Source organism: Quercus lobata, chromosome 7 (assembly GCF_001633185.2).
Source record: "Quercus lobata isolate SW786 chromosome 7, ValleyOak3.0 Primary Assembly, whole genome shotgun sequence".
NCBI classification, from domain to species: Eukaryota; Viridiplantae; Streptophyta; class Magnoliopsida; order Fagales; family Fagaceae; genus Quercus; species Quercus lobata.
Window position 1 is genome coordinate 21,993,219 of NC_044910.1, and position 6,159 is coordinate 21,999,377.

General features: G+C 33.1%; 1 long non-coding RNA gene across 3 annotated transcripts; it reads left to right on the forward strand.

Moving 5' to 3' along the window:
• Positions 1-859: 859 nt before the first annotated feature.
• LOC115951223 lies at positions 860-4,388 on the forward strand. Of its 3 annotated transcripts, none has more exons than XR_004083254.1 (7): positions 860-1,200; positions 1,322-1,369; positions 2,856-2,932; positions 3,320-3,501; positions 3,699-3,909; positions 3,999-4,083; positions 4,183-4,388. It is a non-coding gene; the product is annotated as an uncharacterized LOC115951223 (long non-coding RNA). The 3 variants fall into 3 exon arrangements; XR_004083255.1 differs by having other exon boundaries at positions 3,819-3,909; XR_004083253.1 differs by having other exon boundaries at positions 3,320-3,909.
• Positions 4,389-6,159: the final 1,771 nt, after the last annotated feature.

Below are 6,159 nucleotides of genomic sequence, written 5' to 3' on the forward strand. Positions count from 1 at the left end.
TAAAATCTTAGTTCTTATGGGATAAATTCTTAGGTTTTTAAAATTAAAGTGAAATGAAAAACTCAAAGTTTGATGTGTTAATTTGTTTGCATTAAATAGGTGATGTGGCATCATTAATTTAGTTTTTTATTAATGGATTAATGATGTGTTATAATTTGAACCATTTACTATGATATGAATGATCATGATTTTAAGAACTCTATGAGATAGAGTTCTCTTTGAAATTTAGAGGATTTGATTAGAAAGACATGGAAAACATTAATAGGGATGTTTGAACATTATTTTAGTACTAGCTTATAACCCCATGTATATACATGGATACACTTAAAAATATACAATAAGATGCATAGTATAATTCTTATATATATAATTTAAATTTTATTAGTTATAAAATGTAAATTGTCTCTCTTTATTTATCTTTTTATTACTTCTTAATTTTTGTTATTGTAAAGCACTTTTTTTAACGATTTATTTATTCTATACTCTTTAGTTTTTGTACTCAATAACTCGCTTGGATGAATATTTATGATGTTGTCCCATATTTGATTCTAAATTAGGAAATAAAACTCTCTAAAAACTAAATAATTTAGAAAATATGGTGCAAAATTGGACTCTAATTTGAAATTCTAATTGGACTTTCTCTGATCTTTGCCCATATATATATATATATATGGGTCATTCTACCGTACCCCACTAGAAAAAAGGAGGGTACGGTACCCACCTTAATCTTAACTGTTGATTTAACATTATTTAAATTCTGACCATTGGTATAATTTTAAGGGATACTGGATACTGGCTAAACAGGTTATATATATAAAAAAAAAAAAAAAAAAAAAAAAAAAAAACAAAGCAAATGAACGCAAAATCATTCACACATCAACAACGCCTCTGTTTTTCCTCTTTGCTCTGTCTCATCTCAAAGCTAAAGGCTAAAGCCTCTCCTGCTCTGTTTAGTTTTCCTCTATCTCATCTCATAACAATATCACGTTTGCCTCTCTAGCTCAACAAACCCATACCCACAATCGAAGAACCAGACAACGACGCACCATCGAATCTCAATCCAACTCGGCGGCACCACCCTCTAGCTTCTTCTATTCCAATCCAACCTCAAATCCACATCCAATCCAACTCAGTGGCACTTCTTCCGTCTCTCTGCCCTTTTGTTTGAAGTTTCCACCGTTTATCGAATCTAAAATCTCAGTACGTCTCATCCTTATTCTTTAATTTTCCATATGGGTTTTTTAATTGTTGCCGTTTGTTCTCTGTATGGCTGAATTGTTATTAATTTTGTTTTGTTTTTGTTTACCTTTTGGTTTCGCAGGGTTGCTAGGAACGAAACCAATCTATTTTTCCTTTTGGTTCATAGCAGGTGAGAGATTAAGTTATTGTATATACTTGAATTAGTAAAACTTCTAATTATATGTTTAATACTGATTTCAATTTGGTTTATTTTTCTTTATTTTTTCTGGCTGGGTTTGTTAGTATTGCCGTTTATACTATTTGGGTTATTTATCATATGTTTTTTTGGCTGGGTTGAACAATTTGGGTTTTTTTCTTTAGCTTGGCAGGAGTTGGATAATTTCTCTAGGTAAACCCCTTACAATCAGATTTAAATTTCTTACTGAAAAGAAGAAAAAAAAAAAGTGTGTGTATATATATATATATATATATATATATATAAATAACCTTTGGGCCAAATTATCAGTTGAAGCAGTGAAATGCCTTGCTTTGACCCTGGTCATTAGAGTGTGAAGTGGGTTTTTGTTATGGTATAAACATAAGTGTGTAGGCGTATTGAAAAGAAGAATATATGTATTCTTGGTCATTAGAGTGTGAAGGGGTTTATCTTCTGGTATAAACAAAGGTGAGTAAAAGAGAGGAGAGCACTGCCTATGCATTAGACCCAAAAGTTTCTTTCAATGTTCATTGTTAGTGTTTTTAAGTTTGTTGGGCTTCCCATTCACCCGAGCTCTATATTTAGAGGATGGGAGAGTAAAAGAGAGGAGAATAAGGGAAAAAGTGACCAGAATAAACTATAAAGTTAAATAGTAACTAAACAAAATGAAACAAATTAGTCAGAAAACTCAAAATACCTAGCTGCTGCACTCCAAGTTTACAAAGTACAATAGTGGTTTCTGTGACAATGATTTGCTTGCCATTATTTTAATGAAAACCAAAACCTCTATAATAGCTATTCACAAAAATTAAAACCATTAGAAAAGGAAATCAAGGAAGACGATTGTCCATTTCAGGGGGTATAATTTCTGGCTCATGATGTGCCCCAAGCTTTAGGATTATGGAATAAAATCCGCTATAATTTTTAGAGTACTTCTGTGGATTATATAAACTATATCTATTTATTGAGAAATTAGTATGTTGAAACTTACATTTAGGAGAAAAACAATTCCTATTTGAAACTTGAAAGATAGAGAATGGGAAGGGGGAAATGAAAATGAAGGCAGATGAAAGTTTTCCCCTATTATTATTTTTTGAAATGGTTAGAAATCTCTTAAGCTTTAGACCAATTGGGTCATTGGCATTTTACACTATTTCCAGCGTTGCTTGTATTGTATCTTGTTCAACCTTTTTGATTATTGATAATTTGGCCTACTTTTTTCATTTCTCTCATTATTAGGGACCCTATTCATCTATTTGGGCTTCTGTTGATTCATGATGAACTAGCAAATGCTATAATATATTGCAAACATTAATATAGATTCTGTTTTATTACTTACTTAGTCCCTCTTGTGGAAGTTTCTCTTTGAAGTTTGATATGCATAAGGAAATTGCTTTATGTTAGTTTTGAATGCAGCTTGGTTGGTGATTTTTGCCTAACTGAACTTTTTAAATGTCAGAAAAAGCGTGGTGCTAGAAAGACCGTACTGGTGAAGAAGAAACATGGCAGCTATCACGTTTTTACCCCACGATTGAGGTAAAATAAACACTAATTTCCTTTCAGATGGTTCTTTGTACATAGGACATGCCTATCATCATTAGATATCCTGTATTTGGGAGTACCTTTGTGGTCTTTGTTTTGGCTAATGGTGATGTTTACAATTTGCTCCCACAATTATATCTGCTTAAGGTTGTTTGTTTTTGTTAGTGATTTAAGACCTGAGAGAAAAACCATATTAGTTGACGTTTGCATGTCTTAAATATATCTTGCTACCTTGAGAGTATCGTGGCAATGGAGGACTTATGTGTGACCAATATCTTTTCTACATTGTCATAATGTGATCAATTTAGTTATCTTGTAACTTTGAATTAAAGTTATATGGAATCAATGGCTTACTAGGCCCAAATTCTTGACATCTTTCAGGAACTTATTGAAAAACTTCACAAAGGTGAACTATCAAAAGATGATTACCCATGTTTGAATGACCCGAGTCAAACTTTTCATGGGACGTCTCAGACTGCTGCAGTGAATCATGCTTCAATTGCTAATCCAGCTCAATCAAAGCAAACACATAAATGGGCTCGGCCTCAGAACTCTAATGATGGGTATTCAATGTGTTATTTTCATGCTTCCCTCACGTGGGTCTAAGTAGTCCAATAAACTCAATAATAGCCTGCATTATACAAGCCCCCCACCCCCTCCTTTCTTTCTCTTTCCCCAATATGTCGATGGTTATCTTCTATATGTTGTTTGTCTTAACAAAGTGATGCCTTATATTTTTATGTTATCTTGATCTATGTAGATACTTGCTTAGAGGACTGGTAGGCATTGGTGGAACTGACATAGATTGATAGGAGCCTTTTCTAATATCTTTCTGTAGATTCTCATCATCATAATGTTTTTTTCCCCCCCTGGTCTATAGTGATTCAATTCTAAGACATGCATCTAGTGATTTTTAGAAGATGGGCCAACGGATTTTTGTATTCATCATTGGTGGAGCTACTAGATCTGAGGTATGAAAATTTTTATGCATTTTGTATAGTTTTGACAATTGCCTTTTTGGATTATTTGTACTCATAAAATTTATTGATCCTCAACTTAGAGTTTGTCACAAGCTTACAACTAAATTGAAGAGGGAAGTTGTTCTGGGCTCATCAAGTATTGATGATCCTCCACAATTTATTACGGTGATTAATTTCAGTTCCATTTTTTATTTAGCAGCTCCACCTCTTATTTTCCCGACCAACTAAACCTTAAAAATTCATTTTTGATTGCAAAAATTGAAGATGCTGACAGCACACGAGCTTTCAATAGATGATCTCCAGATCTAAAACATGGGGGTGGCTTTAGGAGGCCCAGTGTTTTCTATGTTCCGGTCCTCAATCCAATTTGTAACCATAGATAACATCATTTCATTGAATCCATTTTTTAACATTCAATATAGAACCATTCATTTGGCAATGGCAGTGGTTCTGTATCTTTTCATATTTCAGATGAGCATCTCCCTAGCCTAGCCTCTTGCTTTTTGGCTTTGTAGTGTAATTGACATGGTGTTGCCATTACAGGTGTGTATAATATACTAAATCATAGAAAATAACCAATTTTGTAACAGATAAAACCTGCATCCTCTCTATCTCTTACTATTCTTGTACAAGTTTGCCACAGCTCTTTTGGGCTTTGTTTGGTTTGTAATTTCACTGCATGCTGAAAAAAGTTACTTAAAGAAAATATATTCTCAAAGAAAGTGAAGTGAAAAGGGAATTGACATTTACCATAATCCATAAAAAGTGGGTTTTGAGGTAAGTTACTTTTTGGCAAAAATATAATATTGTTTTTTAAAGTTTGTTTGCTAAGCCCTTTTAATCTCTGAAATTTAAAAAATGAGCACATTTGGTCCTTCCATTAATTTTATTGTCTATGTGTTTAACAAAACATTGACATAACATTTTTTTAAGTGATGTGACAACCTTTTTATTGTTAAAAAATTACACATTGCATTGTACACGTTTCAAATGGGTCAATCCAAATAGTTTGGGTCTTTTAAAAGCAAAAATGGAATTTGGGGGAGAATAAATGCCCCTTGTGCAATGCTGCAGAAGAAAGCTATATTCATTTATTTACCAAGTGCTTCATTGCAAGGCTAGTATAATTTGCATGACAACGGATCATATGTATTGATGAGATGGGAATCCAAAACAATATTGACCTGATTAAATTAAATTTGCAATATGGCCAACTGTTTATGAGGTAGAGTTGAACATAATAATAATTTTATGAAACAAAACTGCATAGACACTTTAGTTGGGGTGGTTATACTTATGTCGGACATAGTCATTTGACACTTCTGTACACATGGATCTAATGAAAATGCCTAAAAAATATAAAACCCGGTGTAGTAACAAAAGAACTATCACATGTAACAAAAATAAAACAGATACGATGTTGGTACTGTTTAATATAACAATGGAACCATCAAATTTGAAAAAAATAAAAATAAAGGAACCACTATATGTGACAAAAAAACTGTTAAATGTGATATTGGAACCGCACAATGTGAGGATGAAACCGTCAAATTTGATAAAAAAGTAAAGGAACCACCCAACGTGAGAAAAGAACTGTCACATATGATGTTGGAACTGCACAATGTGAGAATGAAACCGTCAAATGTGAGAAAAAAAGAGTAATGGAACCACCAAATGTGAGAAAAAAACTATTACATGCGATGTTGGAATTGCACAATGTGAGGATGGAATCGTCAAACGTGAGAAAAAAGTAAAGGAACCACCTAATGTGAGAAAAGAACTGTTACATGTGATGTTGGAACTTCACAATATGAGGATGGAACCGTCAAGTGTGAGACAAGAGTAAGAGAACCACCCAATGTGACAAAAGAACTGTCATATGTGATGTTGGAACCACACAATGTGATGATAAAACCGTCAAATATGAGAAAACAAAGTAAGAGAACCACCCAATGTGACAAAAGAACTGTCATATGTGATGTTGGAACCACACAATGTGATGATAAAACCGTCAAATATGAGAAAACAAAGTAAGAGAACCACTCAATGTGACAAAAGAACTGTCATATGTGATGTTGGAACCGTACAATGTGAGAATGGAACCGTCAAGTGTGAGAAAAAAAGTAAGGGAACCACCAAATGTGAGAAAAGAATTATCACTTTTGATATTGGAACTACACAATGTGAGGATGGAACCATCAAGTATGAGAAAAAAAATAAAGGAACCACTCAATGTGACAA